This window comes from Mobula birostris, chromosome 9 (assembly GCF_030028105.1).
Source record: "Mobula birostris isolate sMobBir1 chromosome 9, sMobBir1.hap1, whole genome shotgun sequence".
Classification (NCBI taxonomy): Eukaryota; Metazoa; Chordata; class Chondrichthyes; order Myliobatiformes; family Myliobatidae; genus Mobula; species Mobula birostris.
This window is the reverse complement of record NC_092378.1, coordinates 111,491,652-111,515,890: the sequence shown is the minus strand read 5'-3', so window position 1 is coordinate 111,515,890 and position 24,239 is coordinate 111,491,652. Positions and strand designations below refer to the sequence as shown.

General features: G+C 42.7%; 1 protein-coding gene and 1 long non-coding RNA gene across 3 annotated transcripts in view; one reads left to right on the top strand and one right to left on the bottom strand.

Annotated features, from left to right (window-relative positions):
* Positions 1-24,239, bottom strand: part of pemt (phosphatidylethanolamine N-methyltransferase) — a 123,061-nt gene that overhangs the window by 23,644 nt on the left and 75,178 nt on the right. The window lies entirely within an intron of this gene.
* Positions 1-24,239, top strand: part of LOC140202970 (uncharacterized) — a 34,866-nt gene that overhangs the window by 1,129 nt on the left and 9,498 nt on the right. Inside the window, exon 2 of the long non-coding RNA XR_011887245.1 lies at positions 15,306-15,419. This is a non-coding gene — a long non-coding RNA (uncharacterized lncRNA). The remainder of the gene's footprint in view (positions 1-15,305; positions 15,420-24,239) is intronic.

The following is a 24,239-nucleotide window of genomic DNA, read 5'->3' as shown; positions in this document are numbered from 1 at the left end:
TATAAATGAGTGATTTAGGAGTTCTGTATCTTCAAGTTCAAGTTCATTGTCATCTGGCTGATTGTCCACAAACGAAACAAACTCTGTCCGGACCACGGTGTAGTTACAATACATATATCACGCACACCACATAAAACAATATATTACCATATTATTTAATAAAGTGTAACTCAAAATGCATATGAAGTGCGCAGCACAGGTAAACAGTTCGCTGTCCTAATGACGAGACCTCGGTGGGGGCTGGGTATTTATTAAAATCTGTTTTTCTTCTGAAAACGGCTGCGCTTAAACTCAGCCCATCGTGGGCTTGATGTACCTGTAGGTGGAAGTGTTTCAGGAAAAAAACCCTGAAGAATTTGCCTGCGGTGAGCGCGTTTTTAAAGATGTCTTTACTGGACAATTTTGGAATTTCGCTCCAATTTAAACCCTGCTCTAATCCCCTTTAAGACGCCAACGTGGCCCGCCCCTATAGGACAGCTTCGCGTAGTCAGGTTGTCAGCACCAGCCTTGGGAATTTCTTCGCCAGGCTTTTGTACTTCATCACCAACAGTCGTCCGGATGATTTCAGCGTCATTACAGACGGCAGTAACTGAACTGACGGAATATGGTGGGGGGGGGGGGGAGAGAGAGAGAGAGAGGTCGACTGTAAAGCCCGCCCACAGAGAAAACTGATAGGTCTACTTAGCACAAAGAGAGATCAAGCAGGATTCACTCATTTTCTTTCTTTCTTTTTTTTCCCTCTCCCTCTCTAAAAAATCAATTTCCAGGATATTATATATAACCTGCAGGCATCAGGGAGCTGCTATCGATATGCAGGAGACTCCCGGAACTCCCAGGAGAGGTGGGATGTCTGTTTTAATAACAATCATTACTATCATCTGCACTTCTGTAGCATTCTTAATGTAGAAAAACACCCCAAGGTGCTTTAGAAAAACACAACCAAACACATTTTAACATAAGGACATTTAAGAAGATAAAGCATGGATGACCAAAAACTTCGAAGGTTTTAATGAATGTCCTGGAGAAGGAAAACAGAAGAGAGGTAGAGATGTTTATGGAGGAAACACCATAGTTTAAGGCCTTTGTAGCTGGAAGCACACAAGCCAAAGGAGGAGAACCCAAATGTCGGGGTTATCCAACAACCATATTGGAGGAGGAGAACTGTTACAGGGTTCAAAGAGATCGTAAGAATGGGAGAAGAATTAAGAATTTAAAATCAAGGAGGAAATCTTTAAAATTGAGCTAATATAGGTTAGTAAAGGGACGAGTAAATGGAATTTAACATAAGTCTGGAAAGTATAGGTTTGGACAAGTACCTGCTTATGGAAGGCAGAATGATTGAAACCAGGCAAGTGTCCATTGAGAAAAAAAATCAAAGTAACAAATGCATGAATGAGACTTTCAGCAGTAAAGGAGGGGGTGGAGTTGGGCAGGTGTACAAAAGTAGAAGTAGGCATCGGAGTGGACACATGGCAGAGAGTACATCCCAGAGTGTGATTTGGTTTCAGGCAGATGCTTGGAAAGAAGAAGGAATAAGTGAACAAAGAACAAAGTTTATTAGAAAATTTGCGCCAATAGCTCCAGGCACTGTAACATATGATTGTGGAAAATTTCAACCACAGCTGCCAATCTGTTATTGTCTATTGAGCCCAGTCACACTCAAAATATATAAAGTCATAAACACAGCTCAGCAATAATGCTTCAGTAGAAATAAGGTCCTTCAATTTGATAAGCCTGCAAAATTACAAGTATTGCTTTTGGTATAGCTCATGGCAAAGCATAAATGGCACATAAAATGCACATGGATAACATCATTAACTGCATATCATTTAATCTGAGTCAAAATCAAGTCCTCTTATTGAATCGTAAAAATGTCATAGAAACATGCAGGTTTTATCACAGTACTTCATTCATACTGCTGACCTGCCACCTTCTGTCTTGTATGATATTGCCATCCTTACTGATGGCAGAGTTTAAACGTAAATGCCAAAGCTAAGTCTTCAGTCAAAAGTATCATGAATGATATGAGTCAGCTTTATCCCAAGGTCTCAACCAGCAGGCAGCCAACCTTCAGCTAATTCAAATCTTACATGATATCTAAAAATGGCTGAGAGTACTGCAGCAAAGGCTACAGGATAAGCTAACAGTCTGGCTGCACTACTAAAGAAATGCACTGGAAAGCTAGCTGTACCTTCAGTCCATCTGTGCTGGCATAGACACAACAGTGTGGGCATCTGTGCAACAACAGAGAAAACCATCCAGCATGGTGTAAGTACTTTTAAAAATCTTATAAATTAACACACAATCGGCGTAATACTATTCATCAGTAAAGTGACAGACAATTTAATTCACACAGCTACGAAGTAGTGCTTACTTATCAAAAACCTGCTCATTTTGGGTTTTGCCAAACTACTTGGCTCCAAAGCTTTTCATAGGCTTCATGCAAATGTGCTTTAAAGAGCTGAATTCTAGAAATAATCTGGAAATGACTGCCCTGATATTTAGGCAGCAGCAGAACAAGTCTGGAATCAATATATTCTGGTAAAACTAATACTATGGGAAATTAGGAAAATAAACTTTCAAATAAAAGAAAAAAAATCTGTAGACGCTGGAACCCTGGAATGAAAACAGAAAATGCTGGGAAAACTCTGAAGATTTGGCTGCATCTGGAAAGAGAAACCATTTACATTTCCGGTTAAAAACTTTTATCAGAATTTTTTGATTTTCATTTACAAAATGAATTTCTCTGCTGACTGGAATCTTATCTCATACAAAGAAGGATGTTTATGATAGTTGGTCAATCATCCCAGTCCTAGATCATGACAATAGTCGGCTAGTGTCCTAGAGCCAATCATCTTCAGCTTCTTCATTGATGACTTTCCTGCCATACTGGGGACATTATTATCTGCAGGTTTCTGTCCAATTCCACACCGTCCTGACTTAGTAATATATTACTAGCACTACACCATTACTGGGTTGAACTGCTGGAAGTTCCTACCCAACAACACCGTGGGAATACCTTCTTTACAACTGCCATGGATCAGGAAAGCAGCATACCACCATCTGCTCTGCAACTAGTGAAAGGCAATGGCAGCAAAGTCCAGATCCCAAATGTCTGATATTTGTGACACGTCCCAAGCAGTGACCATCTCCAACAAAAGAATATCTAGGGCCTACATCTGACATTTCTTTTACTTTTGTCATTATTGAGGTCTTCTGGGATTTTGAGGGGTGGGGGTAACTATTGATCTGAAGTCCAATTGTGGAGGTAGCTCACTCTGCTCTTCTTGAGCACTGGAACGATGGATGTCCTTTTTAAGTAGGTCAGAAGCTCTGATTATAGCAGTGAGAGGTTGAAGATGTCCTTAAACACTTTTAAGTACCCTGCTAGCTATACCATCACACTCTGATTACCTTGCTAGGATTTAACCTCTTGAAGGATGTTCCGACATCAGCATCCAAGACAGAGAACACAGGGTTTCCAGACGCTATGTGTATTCACATAAGCATAGTGATATTCTGCCTTTCAAAGCACGCATTAAAGGCATTGAATTTATCAAAGAGTGAAGCATCACAGCCATTTTGCTATTAGGTTTCCCTTATAGGAAATAGTATGTAAACCCCACCACAGCTGTCATGCACCCGATTATCTCTCTAATTTCACACGGGACTGCCTTTTCACTTTCATGATGGCCTTCCATAGGTAAGATCCAGACTTCTTGCAAGGCTCTGAATCATCGGTCCTGAATGCCACAGTTCAGACCCTCAGCAGATTGCTAATCTTTTGGTTTATGCAAGGCTTCCAGTTTGGGAAGCCCTGGTATGTCCTTAAAGGTATACACTCATCAGTGACCACTGTAGTAGCAGATTCACTCATATATAAAGATGAATCCCTGAACATAGTCTATAAGAAATGCTGTCTTGTAAATGTTCCTCTACCTCCCTTGACCACATCCTTGCTGTTCTCACTATTGGTGCTGCGGTCCTCAGTCTCTGCCTATACGCCGGGAATAGAAGTACAAACAGGTAATTGGACTTGCCAAAGTGTAGGAACAGGGTGGCATGCTAAGTGTTTTTGATGGCGGTGTAACAGTGAAGAAATGTGTTGGGTCCTCTGGTTCCTCAGGTGACATGTTGGTGGTAGTTTGTTAAAGACTTCTTCAAGCAAGTCTGGTTGAAGTCCCTCGCAATGATCAGGATGGCATCGGAGCACTGTCTTGGGATTGCTGATTACAGTGCTCTGTTCCTCCAGTGCTTACTTGATATCTGCCAAGGATGGAATGTACACTGCTACCAGAATAGCCGCAAGGTTAGGATGGGCACAGAGAGGTGGACTACGCCTGAGTCAACGTGTGCATAGAGGGCTGCAACTAACAGAAAGATTTTCAAAAATTACTTAACGTGGGAATGATAGGGAAAAGGTTGCCACTGCCATGCCCTTATACTGCTGGCCCCCTGCTGTTTCACATCACTTGCTCCTGCTAGTTATCCCTATTTTTCGGAGGGTACCCCATAACTTCCTGATCACCTATCACCACACTTTGAATGCATCCTCTTCAATGTATCTGCTGTCAGCAGTGGGCTGAATTTAATGGCTCCATAAACAGACAAATCTTCAATTCAGAACAATTTCTCCAAAAATTTATATTTAAAAATTAACAGATTCATTAATTCTGTGCTTTCGTGAGTAGCACACCAATTTTTGTACCTATCTCGGATCTGTGGTTTAATGAGACAGTCTCCTTAAATGATTCTAAATTGATGCACTGAATTTGAGATGAAAATAATTGTTTTATTCTACCAAATTGCTGATTGTAAGAAGATAGCCATTTCCTGCATTTGGCACATATCCCTCTAACCATTCCCATCCATGTACATGTCCAAGAGTTATCCATCAACATGTCTTTTATATGTAGTTCGTGTGTCTGCCTCAACTACTCTCTAGGTTAAAAAAAAGTGTCTTTGTTGGTTCATATTAAATCTCTCCACTCTCATCCCAAACCTATACCCTCTATCTACCCCTTGATTCTCCAACTCTGTCTGCCTAGACAAGATTATGCCCCTCATAATCTTGCACAACTCTTAAGATCACCCCTTATTTTCCTATACTCTCAGTCTACTCAACTTCTCTCTATAACTCAGTCATTAGTTAGTATTATTTATACCCTTTTGTAATAATGTGAAAGAGATATCTTTGTTTTACTGAGCCATTAGTCACGGCCTTGTTGTAGAATGAATCATCTGCAGTGGGCAATCTCCAACTTAATATTGCAATTATAGACCTGGTGTAGGAAAACCTTGCACTTGTGTAGTGATGACATTCGTATAAGATGATAAACTGAAGTGAAACCTTTCATAAAATAGCTTACAAAAGATGGTCATTGATGGCTAGACCACCATCACTAATTGACCATGAACTAAGTAGCTCTGTAAGTCCACTTTACAGAGCAGTGAAGAGTTAAACATACAGTATTGTGATGAAGTGCTTTGAGAGGTTAGTCGTGGCTAGAATCAACTCCTGCCTAACCAAGGACCTGGACCTGTTGAAATTTTCCTATTGCAATTATATGTCTACAGCAGATGCAATTTTACAGGCTCTCCATCCAGCCTTGAATCACCTAGAGAATAGCATTACCTATGCCAGGCTGCTGTTTATTGATTACAGCTCAGCATTCAACACAATCATACCCTCAGTTCTAATCAACTAGCTTCACAACCTGGACTGTGCACTTCCCTCTGCAGCTGGATCCTTGACTTGCTCAGTGGAGGACCACAGTCAGTGTGGATAAGAAATAACATCTCCTGTTCTCTGTTAATCAACACTGGTGCATGTTTAGCCCACTGCTCTACTCTCTCTACACCCACAACTGTGTGACTAGGCACAGCTAAAACAGCATCTATAAATTTATTGACGACACAACTAGTGTTGGCAGAGTTTCAGATGGTAAACAAGGCGGTGTACAGGAGTGAGATGGATCAGTTGGTTGAATGGTGTCACAATAACAACCCTATACTCAATGTCAGTAAGACCAAGAAAATGATTGTGGACTTAAGGGTGGGGAAGTCGAGGGAACACACACCAGTTCTCATTGATGGATCAGCAGTGGAAAAAGTGAACAGTTTCAAGTTCCTGGGTGTCAACATCTCTGAAGATCTATCTGGGCCCAATATATTGACGCAAATATGAAGGAGGCAAGACTGCCGCAATATTCCAGTAGCAGTCTTGAGTAGACTTGGCATGTCAGCAAAGACTCTCACAAGTTTCTACAGATGTACCGTGGACAGCATTCTATCTGGCTGTATCACGATCTGGTATAGAGGGGCCACTGCATGGGATTAGAAAAAGCTGCAGAAAGTTGTAAGCTCAGCCAGCTCCATCATGGACACGAGCCTCCCCTGCATCCAAATACACCTTTAAAATGGGGTGATGCCTCAAAAAGGCCACATCCATCATAAAGGACACCCATTCTTAATGGATGGTAATCCCAGAGCCTGAAGACATGCACTCAATGCTTCAGGAACAACTTCTTCCCCTCCACCATCAGCTACAGGGAGGTAGTCACCCCGAGGCTATAGGAGACAGTTAAATGGGTGACTGTCAAGGGACGGAAGGGAAAACGTCAGATAGTGGCGCGCACCCCTGTGAATGCCCCCTCAACAATAAGCACTCCATTTTGAGTACTGTTGGGGTTGGGGGGGGGACAACCTAGCTGGGGGAAAGCAACACTGGCTGTGCCTCTGGTACAGAGTCTGGACCTGTGGCTCAGAAGGGTAGGGAACTGAAGAGGATTGCAGCAGTAATAGGGGACTCTATAGTTAGGGGGGCAGATAGGTGATTCTGTGGAGGCGAAAAAGAAACACGGACGGTAGTTTGCCTCCCAGGTGCCAAGGTCCACAATGCTTCTGAACATGTCCACAATATCCTAAAAAGGGAGGGTGAGCAGCCAGAAGTCAGAAGTCATGGTACATATTGGAACCAATGACACAGATAGAAAAAGGGAGGAGGTCCTGAAAACAGAATACAGGGAGTTAGGAAGGAAGCTGAGAAGCGGGACCTCAAGGGTAGTAATCTCAGGATTGCTGCTTGTGCCACATGTGACAGCGAGGATAGGAATAGAATGAGGTGGCAGATAAATGCGTGGCTGAAGAATTGGAGCAGGGGGCAGGGATTCAGATTTCTGGATCACTGGGACCTCTTCTGGGGCAGGTGTGACCTGTACAAAATGGACAGGTTTTCCTTGAATCTGAGGGGCACCAATATCCTTGTGGGCAAGATTGCAAAGCTGGTGGGAGTGGTTTAAATTAATATGGCAGGGGGATGGGAACCAGTATGATAGAGTAGAGGATGAGCCAGCAGGTTTACAAGTAGATGATAGGTTCAATATGAATGTAAGGAAGGACAAGCCAATGATTCAGTACAAATGCAGACAATGGGTGAAGAATGCAGGGCTGAAGGTACTGTATTTAAATACACATAGTATTTGGAATAAGGTCAATGAACTCATGCGCAATTAGAGATTGGTCTGTTTCACGTTGTGGGCATCACTGAGTTGTGGGTGAAAGGTGGTCATAATTGGGAGCTTAATATCAAAGAATATACTTTGTATCGAAAGGACAGGCAGGAAGGCATAGGTGGTGGTGTGGCTCTGTTGGTAAGAGATGGAATTACATCTTTAGAAAGAGGGGACATAGGGTCAGAGAATGTCGATGCTTTGTGAGAGGAGTTAAGAAACTGCAAGTGTTAAAAAAAAACATTATGGGAATCATATATAGGCTTCCAAGCAATAGCCCAGATGTGCGGTTGAGACTGCAAAGGGACTGCAAATGACACAATTGTAATGGGGGGTGGAGGCTTCAATATGCAAGGGGATTGGTAAAATCAAGTTGGTGTTGGATTGCAAGAGGGAATTTGTTGAATGCCTATGAGATGGCTTTTTAGATCAGCTTGTGCTTGAGCCTACTCAGGGAAAGGCTGCCCTAGACTGAGTGTTGTGTAATAATCCAGATCTTATTAGGAAGCCGAAGGTAAAGCAACCCTTAGGAGGCAGTGACCATAATCTGATTGAATTCATACCTCAATTTGAGAGGGAAAAGCCCAAGTCTGATGTATCAGTATTGCAATGGAACAAAGGGAATTACAGTGGCATGAGAGAGGAACTTGCACAGGTGGATCAAAGGATGATAATGGTGGGGATGACGGAAGAGATGAGGTGGCTGAAGTTTCTGGGAATAGTTCACAAGGCGTAGGATAGACATGTCCTACAGAAGAAGTTCTTTTCAAATGGCAGAGGTAGGCAACTGTGGCTGACAAGGGAAGTTAAGGCCTGCATTAAAACCAAGGAAAGGGCATATAATGTTGCAAAAGTGAGTAGGAAGTGGATGAATGGGAAGTTTTAAAAATCCCATAAAAGGCAACTAAAAGAGCTATAAGGGAAAAGATGAAATATGAGGGCAAACAAGCCAATAATATAAAGCAAGATACTAATTTTTTTTCAGTTATATAAAGAGTAAAGGGAGTTGATATTGGACCACTGGAAAATGATGCTGCTGAGGTAGTAATGGGGGTCAAAGAAATGGCAGGTGAACCTAATGGGTTCTTTGCATCAGTCTTCACTATGGAAGACACTAGCAGTGTGCCAGAGGTCCGTGAGTCTGAGGGACAGGAGAGAATGCCATTGCTATTACAAAGGAAAAAGTGCTAGACAAACTGAAAGCTCTTAAGGTAGATAAGTCACTTGGACCAGATGGACTACATCCCAGAGTTCTGAAAGAAGTTGCTGAAGAGATAGTAGATGCATTGATTATGATCTTTAAAGAATCATTTGATTCTGGCATGGGCCTGGAGGATTGGAAGATTGCAAATGTTACTCCATTCTTTAAGGAGAGAGGAAGACAAAAGAAAGTAAATTATATGCCAGCTAGCCTAACCTCAGTGGTTGGGAAAGTGTTGGAGTCTATTATTAAGGATGAGGTTTCAGGATACTTGGAAACTAACAATAAAATAAGTCAAAGTCAGCATGGTTTCTGTAATGGGAAATCTTGTCTGACAAATCTGTTAAGAGTTCTTTGAGGAAGGAACAAGTAGGGTGGACAAAGGAGAGGCAGTGGATGTAACTTACTTGGATTTCCAGAAAGCACTTGATAAGGGGCCACACATGAAGCAGCTTAACAAGCTAAAATCGAATGGCGTTACAGGAAAGATACTGGCATGGCTAGCAGAATGGCTGACAGGCAGGAGGCAGCAATTGGGAATAAAGGGGGCCTTTTCTGGTTGGCTGCTAGTGACTAGTGGTGTTCCTCAGTGGGCAGTATTGAGTCCACTACTTTTCACATTGTTTGTCAATGATTTAGATAATGGAATTGATAACTTTGTGGCAAAGTTTACAGATGATGTGAAAATAGGTGGAGGGGTAGAGAGTGCTGAAGAAGCAATGCACTTGCAGAAGGACTTAGACAAATTGGAAGAATGGGCAAAAAAGTGGCAGATGGAAGACAGTGTTGGGAAATGTACGATAATGTATTTTGGGAAAAGAAACAAAGGTGCAGACTATTATCTAAATGGGGAGAAAATTCTAACATCAGAGGTGCAGAGAGACTTGGGAGTCCTTGTGCAAGACTCCCAGAAGGTTAATTTACTGGCTGAGTCCGTGGTAAAGAAGGCAAATGCAATGTTGGCATTTATTTCAAGGGGAATATAATATCAAAACAGGGAGATAATACCGAGGCTTTTTAAGACACTAGTCAGGCCCCACTTGGAGTACCGTTAACAGTTTTGGGTTCCATATCTCAGAAAGGATAAGTTGTCATTGGAGAGAGTCCAGAAGAGGTTCATGAGGAATGAAGAGGTTAATGTATGAGGAGTATTTGGCAGCTTTGGGCCTGTACTGATTGGAATTTAAAAGAATACAGGTGATCTCATTGAAACCGACCGAATGTTGATTGGACTAGATAAAATGCATGTGGAGAGAATGTTTTCTGTGGTGGGGTTGTCCAGAACTAGAGGGCACAGCTAGTGAGGGGGCGATCCTTTAAAACAGAGGTAAGGAGGAATATTTTTAGGCAGAGAGTAGTGAATCTATGGAATACTCTGCCACAAACAACTGTGGAGGCCAGGACCATGGGTATATTTAAAGCCAAAATCGATAGTTTCCTGATTGGTTGGGACATCAATGGTTATGGTGAGAAGGCAGGCGTATGGAGTTGAGGGGGATCCGAGATCAACCATTATGGAATGGCGGAGCAGACTTGATGGGCTGAATGACCTACTCCAATGTCTTATGGTCTTACTTCTGAATGGACAATGAACCCATGTACACTACCTCACTTTTTTTTGCGCTCTCTTTTTGCACTACTTAATTTAATTTTTATATACATTTCTTATTGTAATTTAGTGTATGTCTATGATTGTGTATTGCAATATCTCTGTCTGAGGCCTCCGTTGGTCAGGCTTGAACATGCTGCTGTCTAGGTATGCAAGCCAGGGAAGTAAAATATGGAGGGCAATCTGTTGCCCATGTAGCAAGCTCCCCCGCTCCATGCATCTGATGAATCCAAAGGCATGGCACAGACTGATACAGTTTGGCAATGTACTGCTGCCACAAAACAACAAATTGCATGACATATGCCAGTGATAATAAACCTGTTTCTGATACACTGATGTTAGTCTGCTTCTGTCGTCCCATTCAAGACAGCTCCTGCAAGGTCAGCAGATTACCTTTGCTGACTATAATAAAGAAAGGAATTCTCAATGGTATCATGTCCACTCCAAAAAGAAGTTAATTTATTTTTCTACAGACCTAACATTAATATAGACTGGGTCAGATTAGCTGGTTTACTTGCAGGCCTAGATTCATGCAATTGCTTCTCATTGACTTTATAGGCTACAGGGATAATGAAGCTGTCAGAAGGCCATGAGTTCAAAGTGCCAAGACATTCTGTAGTCATTAAAAGCCATTCTAGAGTCTGGATATTAGGCTGATGTTATTCAGAAATTAAAATAAAGCTCTCTGGTCTCTCTGGTCAATGGCTTAAATACTCAAGACATCGAGTGATCTCAAACAATGCATTTTAATTGTATTCTGAACAACAGGATGAATGGTTATACTCAAGCCATATTAGTCAACTCTTATGGATAGCCTATAATTTTTATGATTGTCTTTACATCACCCTGTTTTGTTGCTCTGCTGTTTCCATGGTAATCTGAAATCCTTGTCACTTCACTGACTGACAGCTCAAAGGTGGGACCCAATTAGCACTCACTCAACACACATCAAAGTTGCTGGTAAACGCAGCAGGCCAGGCAGCATCTGTAGGAAGAGGTGCAGTCGATGTTTCAGGCCGAGACCCTTCGTCAGGACTAACTGAAGGAAGAGTGAGTAAGGGATTTGAAAGTTGGAGGGGGAGGGGGAGATTCAAAATGATAGGAGAAGACAGGAGGGGGAGGGATGGAGCCAAGAGCTGGACAGGTGATAGGCAAAAGGGGATACGAGAGGATCATGGGACAGGAGGTCCGGGATGAAAGACAAGGAGTGGGGGGGGGGGGGACCCAGAGGATGGGAAAGAGGTATATTCAGAGGGACAGAGGGAGAAAAAGGAGAGTGAGAGAAAGAATGTGTGCATAAAAATATGTAACAGATGGGGTACGAGGAGGAGGTGGGGCCTTAGCGGAAGTTAGAGAAGTCGATGTTCATGCCATCAGGTTGGAGGCTACCCAGACGGAATATAAGGTGTTGTTCCTCCAACCTGAGTGTGGCTTCATCTTTACAGTAGAGGAGGCCGTGGATAGACATGTCAGAATGGGAATGGGAATGGGATGTGGAATTAAAATGTGTGGCCACTGGGAGATCCTGCTTTCTCTGGCAGACAGAGCGTAGATGTTCAGCAAAGCAGTCTCCCAGTCTGCGTCGGGTCTCGCCAATATATAAAAGGCCACATCGGGAGCAGCGGACGCAGTATATCACCCCAGTCGACTCACAGGTGAAGTGTTGCCTCACCTGGAAGGACTGTTTGGGGCCCTGAATGGGGCAGACTGGGAGACCGCTTTGCTGAACATCTACGCTCTGTCCGCCAGAGAAAGCAGGATCTCCCAGTGGCCACACATTTTAATTCCACATCCCATTCCCATTCTGACATGTCTATCCACGGCCTCCTCTACTGTAAAGATGAAGCCACACTCAGGTTGGAGGAACAACACCTTATATTCCGTCTGGGTAGCCTCCAACCTGATGGCATGAACATCGACTTCTCTAACTTCCGCTAAGGCCCCACCTCCCCCTCGTACCCCATCTGTTACTTATTTTTATGCACACATTCTTTCTCTCACTCTCCTTTTTCTCCCTCTGTCCCTCTGAATATACCTCTTGCCCATCCTCTGGGTCCCCCCTCCCCCCTTGTCTTTCTTCCCGGACCTTCTGTCCCATGATCCTCTGGTATCCCCTTTTGCCTATCACCTGTCCAGCTCTTGGCTCCATCCCTCCCCCTCCTGTCTTCTCCTATCATTTTGGATCTCCCCCTCCCCCTCCAACTTTCAAATCCCTTACTCACTCTTCCTTCAGTTAGTCCTGACGAAGGGTCTCGGCCTGAAATGTCGACTGCACCTCTTCCTACAGATGCTGCCTGGCCTGCTGCGTTTACCAGCAACTTTGATGTGTGTTGCTTGAATTTCCAGCATCTGCAGAATTCCTGTTGTTAGCACTCACTTAAGCAGCACTGGAGCCTGGAAGCTTTTAAATAATGTCAATCAAGGTAGTGTAGTATGTGGGGTGCTGCCTCATTCTTGGGCTGAAGCATTCTGTGGAGTTTTAAGTTAATGATGTGTTGCTCTGCATTCACAATACCAAATGACAATCAACAGAAAGACCGTCACCTCACTTAACCTTATTATTAACAATGAATGATTCAGTACACCAGGTTTCTTAAAAAAAGGGTACGCAGACTTAATGCAAGTTTTGATGGATACTGTTGTAACCTACATACATTTAATTGTAAGGCTATATTTGCATCATATTGTGCAGATTTGTAGTTTTGTAACCAGAACTGTCTGTATCAGTGTGTTTCTCTAGGTCCAAGATGTTTCAGATACTCCAATTTTTCTGTCCACCCTTCCCTACAACTAAAAGAATGTGTATTTCATGACTGCCTATTCTGATGAGAAGGCACTGACCTGAAATAACTGTTTCGTTCTCCACTAAAATACTTATTCTAATTGCAGTCAGTAGGTGCTTCAAATCTTTCCAATCCTGCAGAGCAAAAAAAGATTTTCTAGGAGAGATTGACTATGTTTACCACTTTCCTTAACATCACTGGCCCAAAACTTGAGTTCACTTATCCAAATTAGACCCATTTCAGTATTTATACAAGGTAACTTTACTTAAATTTGGGGCAAAATAATAGTTTGACAGAAGTCCAAATAAAATAAGACCATAAGATCTTAAGATATAGGAGCAGAATTAGGCCATTTGCCCCATCAAGTTTACTCAGCCATTTCATCATGATTGATCCAATTTTCATCTCGGCACCAATCTCCTGCCTTCTCTCCATATCCCTTCACGCCCTGACCAATCAAGAATCCATCAACCAAATAAAGGCTTGGTCTCCATAGCAGCCTGTGGCAACAAATTCCACAGATTCACCACTCTCTGGTTAAATAAATTCCTCATCTCTGCTCTAAAAGAACGCCCCTCTATTTTGAGACTGTGTTCTCTGGTCTTAAGACTCACCCACCATTGAAAACATCCTCTCCACATGCACTCTATAAAAAGGCCTTTCACCATTCAATAGGTTTCAGTGAGGTCACCCCTCATTCTTCTGAATTCCAGTGAATACAGGCCCAGAGCCATCAAATGCCCCTCATATGACAAGTCATTCAATCCTAGAATCATTTTCGTGAACCTCCTTGGAATCCTCTCCAGTTTCAGCACATCCTTTCTAAGATAAGGGATCTAAAATTGCTCGCAATACTCTTAGTGAGGCCTCTCCAGTGCTTTATAAAGTCTCAACGTTACATCCAATATTTCAGTCCGCTTGAAATGAATGCTACCACCGCATTTGCCTTCCTCACACACTCAACCTGTAAGCTAACCTTTAAGAATGCACAAGAACTCCCAAGTCCCTGAGTGCTCCAGTTTGTATTTTCTCTCCATTCAGAAAATAGTCAACCCTTTGATTTCTTCCACCAATGTGCCCATTCTCCTAATCCAAGTCCTTCTTCTAGCCTCTATACTTCCTCAAAGATACCTGCCCTTCCACTTATCTTTGTGTCATCTGCAAACTTTGCAACAAAGCCATCAGTTCCATCATTCAAATCACTGACATATAATGTAAAAATGATCAGTTGCAACACAAACCCTTGTGGAACACCACTAGTCACCAGCAGCCAGCTAGAAAATATCAAACAAAAATATAAAGTATCTTTTTATATCACAGTAAAAGTATATGGAATTAAACATCTTCCACCGTTTAATGGAAATCACTAAACAAAATATTTCTCCAGTCAGATTTGCTTTGCTGAGGGCAACAAGTCTTAATCGTGACAATAAATTTTCTGCAAGTGACATCAAAGCAATATTGCTATGTACATATGGCCGCCCATATTCATGTGTATGTCACACTGAACACAGCCCAAATTAACAACGGACATAATTGGACTTCGGGATCTGAACTTAAATAAAATTCACTGCGGTAACACCAAAACATACCTCTTGGTTTGGGTTGATTTTGGATTACTGTCATTTTTCAAAATTTGCTTTCCAGTCACAATTGAATTTACAGTTATACTTTCATTAAGGGTTTCAGCACAACCTGATGCTTCATTTCATTTGTGTTTGTGAAACACTGCCAAATATACATGACTATTGTGCATTCAGCGCACAACTACAATTCAGAAATATTTGCTTGCTGTTAGATGTGGGAAATCAGTCATATTCAACAGGGAAAAATAATAAAGACAGGTTAGACATGGGATAGAGGGGTGGAGGACTGAGCATCACACTTTTATTTGGAGGATATGGTTCATTCTTTCACATTCTACAAATTTGCAGGATCCAAATTAAAGTTTATTTTAATGTCATACAAAAAATAACATTCACCATTCAATTTTTATTTTCATCAGTCTATTTAAAGAGCAGCCAAGTTACTAGAAGACAGGAAAAGATACAGGAGGATATGGTGACAGGGGTTAGATGAAGTGGAGTTAGTGAGAACTCATGTGGATTGTAATTATCAGCATAGTAGTTAATGTCCCATATCTGTGCTGTTAATACAACATACTATGACTGCGGTCTCACTTGTGGTTTCTTTCTCATCAGCCAAGCACTGCTGTGCACTGCAGGGAACCATTTATTCTAACAAAGCCGCATGCTGTCTCTTCTGAATTTGCTGTACATCAGCTGGAGGCTGTGAAATCAGGAGCAACATGACAGGTAACCATGGATAAATACCACTAGACATAGCTACATACAAAAACAAGCTCAAAGGAAGAAAAAGCTCAGCGGTATGGTGGCTTTGTTGCTCTAGTTCAGGAAGCTAATTCTTTTTAAGTCTAACTAAAGATGAACAGTGAACGCCTGGTCTTATCAGGGATCCTACACTCCAAAAAATGTGAAATTAAAGCAACATCTGCTCTATGCCAACCGGAGATCAGAGCTTCAGCTCTGAAGATCAACTTAACCTGGAGCAAATTGCTCTGTACTCAACAAGCAGGATTTCCCATATTAATTCCAATCCCCATTCCCATTCTGACATATCAGAATGTGGCCTTCTTGACTGCCATGATAAGGCCACTCTCAGGTTGGAAGAGCAACACCTCATATCCGTCTGGTAGCCGCTAAGCTGACAGGATGAACACTGGTTTCTCTAACTTTGGGTAATTTCTCCCTCTACCCCTTCTATCCTTTTCCATTCCATGTTCTGGCTCCCCACTTATCCTTTTTCTTCTCCTCACGTGCCTATTCTGGCTTCTTCCCCCTTCCTTTCCAGTCCTGAAGAAAGGTCTCAGCCTGAAACGTCAAATGTGTATTTCTTTTCCTAGATGCTGCCTGACATGCTGAGTTCATAGAAACATAGAAAAACCTACAGCACAATACAAGCCCTTCGGCCCACAAAGCTGTGCCGAATATGTCCTAACCTTAGAAATCACTAGGGTTACCCATAGCCCTCTATTTTTCTGAGCTCCAAGTACCTATCCAAAAGTTTCTTAAAAGACCCTATCATATCTGCCTCCACCACCGTTGCCGGCAACCCATTCCACGCACTCACCACTCTGCATAAAAAACTTACCCCCGGCATCTCCTCTGTACCTACTCCCAAGCACCTTAAACCTGTGCCCTCTTGTGGCAGCCATTTCAGCCCTGGGAAAAAGCCTCTGACTATCCATACGATCAAGGCCTTTCATCATCTTTCCAGCTCTATCAGGTCACCTCTCATCCTCCATTGCTCCAAGAAAAAAAGGCCGAGTTCACAAACCTGTTTTCATAAGGCATGCTCCCCAATCCAGGCAACATCCTTGTAAATCTCCTCTGCATCCTTTCTATGGTTTCCACATCCTTCCTGCAGTGAGGCGACCAGACCTGAGCACAGTACTCCAAGTGGGGTCTGATCAGGGTCCTATATAGCTGCAACATTACCTCTTGGCTCCGAAATTCAGTTCCATGATTAATGAAGGCCAATACACCATATGCCTTCTTAACCACAGAGGCAACCTGCGCAGTTGCTTTGAACATCCTATAGACTTGGATCCCAAGATCCCTCTGATCCTCCACACTGCCACAGAGTCTTACCATTAATGCTATATTCTGCCATCATATTGGACCTACCAAAATGAACCACTTCACACCTACCTGGGTTGAACTCCATCTGCCACTTCTCAGCCCAATTTTGCATCCTATCAATGTCCCGCTGTAACCTCTGACAGCCCTCCACATTATTCACAACACCCCCAACCTTTGTGTCATCAGCAAACTTACAAACCCATCCCTCCACTTCCTCATCCAGGTCATTTATAAAAATCACGATGGGTAAGGGTCCCAGAACAGATCCCTGAGGCACACCACTGGTGACCGAACTCCATGCAGAATATGAGCCGTCTACAACACTCTTTGCCTTCTGTGGGCAAGCCAGTTCTGGATCCACAAAGCAATGTCCCCTTGGATCCCATGCCTCCTTACTTTCTCAATAAGCCTTGCATGGGGTACCTTATCAAATGCCTTGCTGAAATCCATATACACTACATCTACTACTCTTCCTTCATCAATGTGTTTAGTCACATCCTCAAAAAATTCAATCAGGCTCGTAAAGCATGATCTGTCCCTGACATAGCCATGCTAATCATATTAAACCTCTCCAAATGTTCATAAATCTTGCCTCTCAGGATTTTCTCCATCAACTTACCAACCACTGAAGTAAGATTCATTGGTCTATAATTTCCTGGGCTGTCTCTACTCTCTTTTTTGAATAAGGGAACAACATCCGCAACCCTCCAATCCTCCGGAACCTCTCCCGTTCCCGTTGATGATGCAAAGATCGTTGCCAGAGGCTCAGCAATCTCCTCCCTTGCCTCCCACAGTAGCCTGGGATAGATCTCAGCTGGTCCCGGTGACTTATCCAACTTGATGCTTTCCAAAAGCTCCAGCACATCCTCTTTCTTAATATCTACATGCTCAAGCTTTTCAGTCCACTGCAAGTCATCACTACAATCACCAAAATCCTTTTCCACGGTGAATACTTAAGTATTCATTAAGTATCTCTGTTATCTCCTCTGATTCCACACACACTTTTCCACTGTCACATTTGTTTGGTCCTTTTCTCTCACGTCTTATCTTCTTGCTCTTCACATACTTGTAGAATGCCTTGGGGTTTTCCTCAATCCTGCTCACCAAGGCCTTCTCATGACCCCTTTTGGCTCTCCTAATTTCATTTGTAAGCTCCTTCCTACTAGGCTTATAATCTTCTAGATCTGTATCATTACCTAGTTTTTTTGAACCTTTCGTAAGCTTTTCTTATCTTCTTGACTAGATTTTCAACAGCCTTTGTACACCACGGTTCCTGTGCCCTACCATCCTTTTCCTGTCTCATTGGAACGTACCTATGCACACACCACACAAATATCCCTTGAACATTTGCCACATTTCTGCCGTACATTTCCCTGAGAATATGTGTTCCCATTTTATACTTCCAAGTTCTTGCCTGATAGTTTCATATTTCCCTTTACTGCAGTTAAATGCTTTCCTAACTTGTCTGTTCCTATCCCTCTCCAATGCTATGGTAAAGGAGGTAGAATTGTGATCAGTATCTCCAAAATGCTCTCCCACTGAGAGACCTGACACCTGACTAGGTTCATTTCTCAATTCCAGATCAAGTACAGCCTGTCCTCTTGTAGGCTTATCTACTTTGTACATAGTGTCAGGAAACCTTCCTGAACACACTTAACAAACTCCACCTCATCTAAACCTCTCACTCTAGGGAGATGCCAATATTTGGGAAATTAAAATCTCCCACCACAACAACCTTACACTTTATTATTACACCTTTCCAGAATCTGTCGCCCTATCTGCTCCTCAATGTCCCTGTTACTATTGGGTGGTCTATTAAAAACACCCAGTAGAGTTATTGACCCCTTCCTGTTTCTAACTTACACTCACAGAGACTCAGTAGACAATCCCTCCATGACTTCCTCCTTTCCTGCAGCGTGACACTATCTCTGATCAGCAGTGCCATGACCCCACCTCTTTTACCTCCCTCCCTGTCCTTTCTGAAACATCTAAAACTCGGCACTTGAAGTAACCATTCCTGTCCCTGAGCCATCCAAGTCTCTGTAATGGCCACCACATCATAGCTTCAAGTACTGATCCACGCTCTAAGCTCACCCGCTTTGCTCACAATACTCCTTACATTAAAATAGACACATCTCAAACCATCAGTCTGAGCGCGTCCCTTCTCTATCACCTCCCTATCCTCCCTCACACACTGTCTCCAAGCTTTCTCTATTTGTGAGCCAACTGCCTCTTCAGTTCAGTTCCCACCCCACAACAATTCTAGTTTAAACTCTCCCCAGTAGCCTCAGCAAACCTCCCTGCCAGGATATTGGTCCCCCTGGGATTCAAGTGCAACCCGTCCTTTTTATACAAGTCACACCTGCCCCAAAAGAGGTCCCAATGATCCAGAAATCTGAATTCCTGCCCCCTGCTCCAATCCTCAGCCACGCATTTATCCTCCACCTCATTTTATTCCTATACTCACTGTCACGTGGCACAGGCAGTAATCCTGCGATTACACTTTGCAGTCCTGCTTCTCAACTTCCTTCCTAACTCCCTGTAGTCTGTTTTCAGGACCTCTTCCCTTTTCCTACCTATGTCATTGGTACTAATATGTACCACGACCTCTGACTGTTCTCCATCCCACTGCAGGATATCATGGACACGATCTGAAACATCCCGGACCCTGGCACCTGGAAGGCAAACTACCATCTGAGTTTCTTTCCTGCGTCCACAGAATCGCCTGTCTGACCCCCTAACTATAGAGTCCCCTATCACTACCGCCTTCCTCTTCCTTTCCCTACCCTTCTGAGCCACAGGGCCAGACTCCGTACCAGAGGCACGGCCACTGTTGCTTCCCCAGGTAGGCTGTCCCCCCCAACAGTACTCAAACAGGAGTACTTATTGGTCAGGGGGACAGCCACAGGGGCACTCTCTAGTACCTGACTCTTCCCCTTCCCTCTCCTGATTGTTACCCACTTGTCTGTCTCCCGTGGCCCCGGTGAGACCACCTGCCTATAACTCCTTTCTATCACCTTCTCGCTCTCCCTGACCAGACTAAGGTCATCGAGCTGCAACTCCAGTTCCCTAACATGGTCCTTTAGGAGCTGCAGCTCGACACACCGGGTGCAGATATGGCCGTCCGGGAGGCTGGGAGACTCCAGGACTTCCCACATCTGACACCAAGCACAGAACACTGGCCTCACACACACTTCTTTTCTGCAACTAACACAGGTAAACCTGCCTCACCTTGTCCTGTTACCATCTAAGCCCGTTGAGCCACAGCCCCATCACTCTGCTGCCTGCTGGATATGGCGGTCTTCTTTTTAAACTTTTCCTGCTCTAATGACTGATGTCACGCGCCTGCGCAGTCTTGCCTCTCTTTACCCCGAGTAGTAAAATGATTTCTCTCTGAAAATCCTTAGCTGTTCCACTCGCAGCCTTCTTGTATTTGACTCAAGTTCCTGGACAAATTACATCAATTGTGAAATTTGACTAACATCTCCCTGTTATGAGCAACTCCTACAAGATTTCTGCATCAAAGTTGTATTATAGGAGAATCTGGATCACATTTTTCTCAGTTGGAATTATATGCAGGCCTAGCTCTGACTTGTGATGCAAGTAAAACACCTGCTAAATCCTCGCAAACAACAGGAATTCTGCAGATGCTGGTAATTCAAATTCATCAGATGCTGCTTGGCCTGCTGCGTTCACCAGCAACTTTGATGTGTGTTGCTAAATCCTCGAGTAGCTGCGGCTAGAGGACATCATCTTGATATATTTTGTTGTATCATCAATATTCTGCAGTGATAAGGAAATATTAAGACACCAATTATTTATTATTTATTTTCTTACTGCAGAATCACATTCTATGATGTACAATGTTGGTAAGTGCAAGGTCATCCACTTCGGAAGGAAAAATGAAAGAGCAGATTATTACTTAAATGGGAAAAAAAATTGCAGCATGCTGCCGTGCAGAGGGACTTGGGAGTGCTTGTGCACGAATCACAAAACGTTGGTTTGCAAGTGCACCAGGCCATCAAGAAGGCAGATGGAATGTTGGATTTCATTGGTAGAGGGATTGAACTTAAGAGCAGGGAAGTTATGATGCAACTGTACAGAGTACTGGTGAGGCTGCACCTGGAGTACTGTGTGCAGTTCTGGTCTCCTTACTTGAGGAAGGATATACTGACTTTGGAGGTGGTGCAGAGGAGGTTCATTAGGTTGATTCCAGAGATGAGGAGGTTAGACTATGAGGAGAGATTGAGTCGTTTGGGACTGCAGTCACTGGAATTCAGAAGAATGAGAGGAGATCTTTATAGAAACATATAAAATTATGAAAGGGATAGATAAGATAGAGGCAGGAAAGTTGTTTCCACTGGTAGGTGAGACTAGAGCTAGGGGACATGGCCTCAAGATTCGGGGGAGTAGATATAGGACGGAGATGGGGAGGAACTGCTTCTTCCAAGAGAGTGGTGAATCTGTGGAATTTTCTGCTCAATGAAGCAGTGGAGTAAATATATTTAAGACAAGGTTGGATAGATTTTTGCATAGTAGGGGAATTAAAGGTTATGGAAAAAAGGCACGTAGTTGGAGATAAGTCCATGGCCAGATCAACCATAATCTTATTGAATGGCGAACAGGCTCAACGGGGCAGATGGTCTACTCCTGCTCCCATTTCTTATGTTCTTATAATGACAAAATGACATGATCACCAATATTGAAGATCTTTCATTTAGGGCTAATTAACCTCTAGATTCCATAATTAAGCAAGCTACCGAAAAACTGCAACAGCTGCGGAACCAGCAGCCATACTGAGAAACAGGACTATATCAATATCGACTGCTTGCAATACCAATACCTAGATATTCTTAAATGTTTATTATGTTACACAAGAATCAAGCAGGTGCAACAGACCAATGACAATCTCAATTACATGAGACATACAAGAGGAAATCTGCAGATGCTGGGAATCCAAGCAACACACACAAAATGGTGGAGGAACTCAGCAGGCCAGGTAGTATCTATGGAAAAGCGTATAGTCAACGTTTCGGGCTGAGACCCTTCCTTAGGACTGAATGTCACACTTAATTGGTGAGCAACATAAGAGTAAGGATAAGATAACCCAGGAATTGTTAAACGCCTCAGAGTGTTAGCTGATTTGATTGTAATAAATCATGTTTTCAACAGTTTTGTGGATATCTCTCTGCGAACTTAAAGGTGCAACAGAAAGACTAAATAAAAGGTCATGCCTTCAGATGTCCTGCTCCAAACAATTATATGCAAATATGCTTAAAAGCACACTACTCTGTAAAAAGAACCCCAGAGGTGAACTTCGGAAATAAATGAAAATGTAAAACAAAATTGAAAAAGGGTGGGATCAAAAGAAAAACAAGAAAAAATTGGGAAAATTATTAACTTTGTTCCTTAATATCTGCAACACCACACTCCAATTCTTGCAACATACAGTAATCATCGATTCAATTTAATGTGGATACCTTGCTGCTGGTTTACTTGCTCAAAAGAAGTGATAGTGAATGTTGGTAAAGGCTAAAATACACAATTGAAGGAAGGGTGAGAGAAGTTGTAGCAAGGGCTTTTCAGAAAAGTGCCATGGGAGATGCTGGAGCAAGTTGTTATCTTTCTAGGAATCCAGGGAAGCAGAAGTAAACAAGGAGAAAAACAATCATTTGGTTCTCTTCACATGTTGAATCCTTTCCGACCTGGATTCAGATTAATACTATACTTGTTAAAACTACAGTTGGGGCCTTATGACATCAACAGACAAATTTAAAGAGGGACAACCAACTTCAGTGGTCTTTGCAGTTTTCACACAAAGCATTATTATAGACATTGGGGTCACAACTGTAAATCAACAAGCTGATTTTCACTTATCACCATTTTTGGATGACTAACATAAAATCACCCCTTATAAGTTTCAGATACCTTACATAGAAGAGTAAATGAGCCAACAATGGGCAAGACAAGATCACAATCTGCTCCAAGATCTCAAATATTTGAATGATCTACCAACACTCATTGCCTCAGCTGATAAGTGAATATTGTTAGGCATTCTGACTAGGTACTGCTGGGAGGCTGACACCTACAAGAGGATGGTGCATTCAGGAAAGGAACAGAACAGAGCAAATTTCAGACCCAACAAAACAACTATATTTTACAGATCAAAGTTTCTACAGTAATTTCTTTTGGTCTGGAAATATACAGGATTGTAGATGCTAGAAAATGAAGCAAAAAAGTAGCAGGAAAAACTCAATGGGTCAAGCAGCATTTGCAGATGCAAAGGCATGTTTGTTTTTTCAGCTTGAGGCACTGTCCTGATGGAGTCTTGATCCAAAGCATCAATCATCCCTTTATCTCTGTTGACACAGCTTAACCCACTTTATTCTTCTAGCATTTTACTTTTTATTTAGCTTCTTCCTTACATTTCCCACTGGATCTGTCTATAACTCTTGACGATTATCTTCTTTAAAACAAATAGAAATATGGTCTAGTGTGTAACAGAACCATAGAAAACCTACAGCACAATACAGGCCCTTCAGCCCACAAAGCTGTGCTGAACATGTCCTTACCCTAAAAATTACCTAGGGTTACTCATAACCCTCTATTCTTCTGAGCTCCATGTACCTGTCCAGGAGTCTCTTAAAAGACCCTATCGTATCCGCCTCCACCACCGTCACTGGCAGCCCACTCCACGCACTCACCACTCTCTGCATAAAAAACCTACCCCTGACATCTCCTTTGTACCTACTTCCAAGCACCTTAAAACTGTGTCCTCTCATGCTAGCCATTTCAGCCCTGGGAAAAAGCCTCTGGCTATCCACACGATCAATGCCTCTCATTATCTTATACTCCTCTATCAGGTCACCTCTCATCCTCTATTGCTCCAAGGAAAAAAGCTATTATCTGAAATTTGGCACTAATATTAGTAATCAGTGTCAATTTAGAAGCAAACATTTAAAGGCTGACTTTTCTCCAATAGGTGCTAATGATGTGTATATACATTTGGAGAATGTCACTTTGGACATCTAGGCAAAAAATGTAGCGTTCATTTGACTTCCTCAAATAATCACGAGACACAACGTTGATTAAGAGCAAAGCTAAACTACAGCTGTCTCACCAGTTTCTTTATTCCTAAAAATACTGATTCCATGTTAGGCTATATTTCCAACAACACCATCTTGTATTTGTGATCACTCTTCAGTGCCTCAGATGCAAGAGTCACCAGGACACCTGATTATAGGCAACTTTGCAGCAATGTCTAGATCTACAGTCGACCTTCACTAATCCGACTACCTGTAAACCGGTTCCTTTGATAATCCGGCACTGATTATGCTTAATGTGATCCTTCTGTAATTCGGCATTTTCACTAATCCTGCACTCCTCAGGTCCCAGTGGTGTCGGATTAGTGAAGGTTGACCTATATAATAAGGTAAGCCATATTTTAAAATGCTGCAGTCCATCACTGGCACA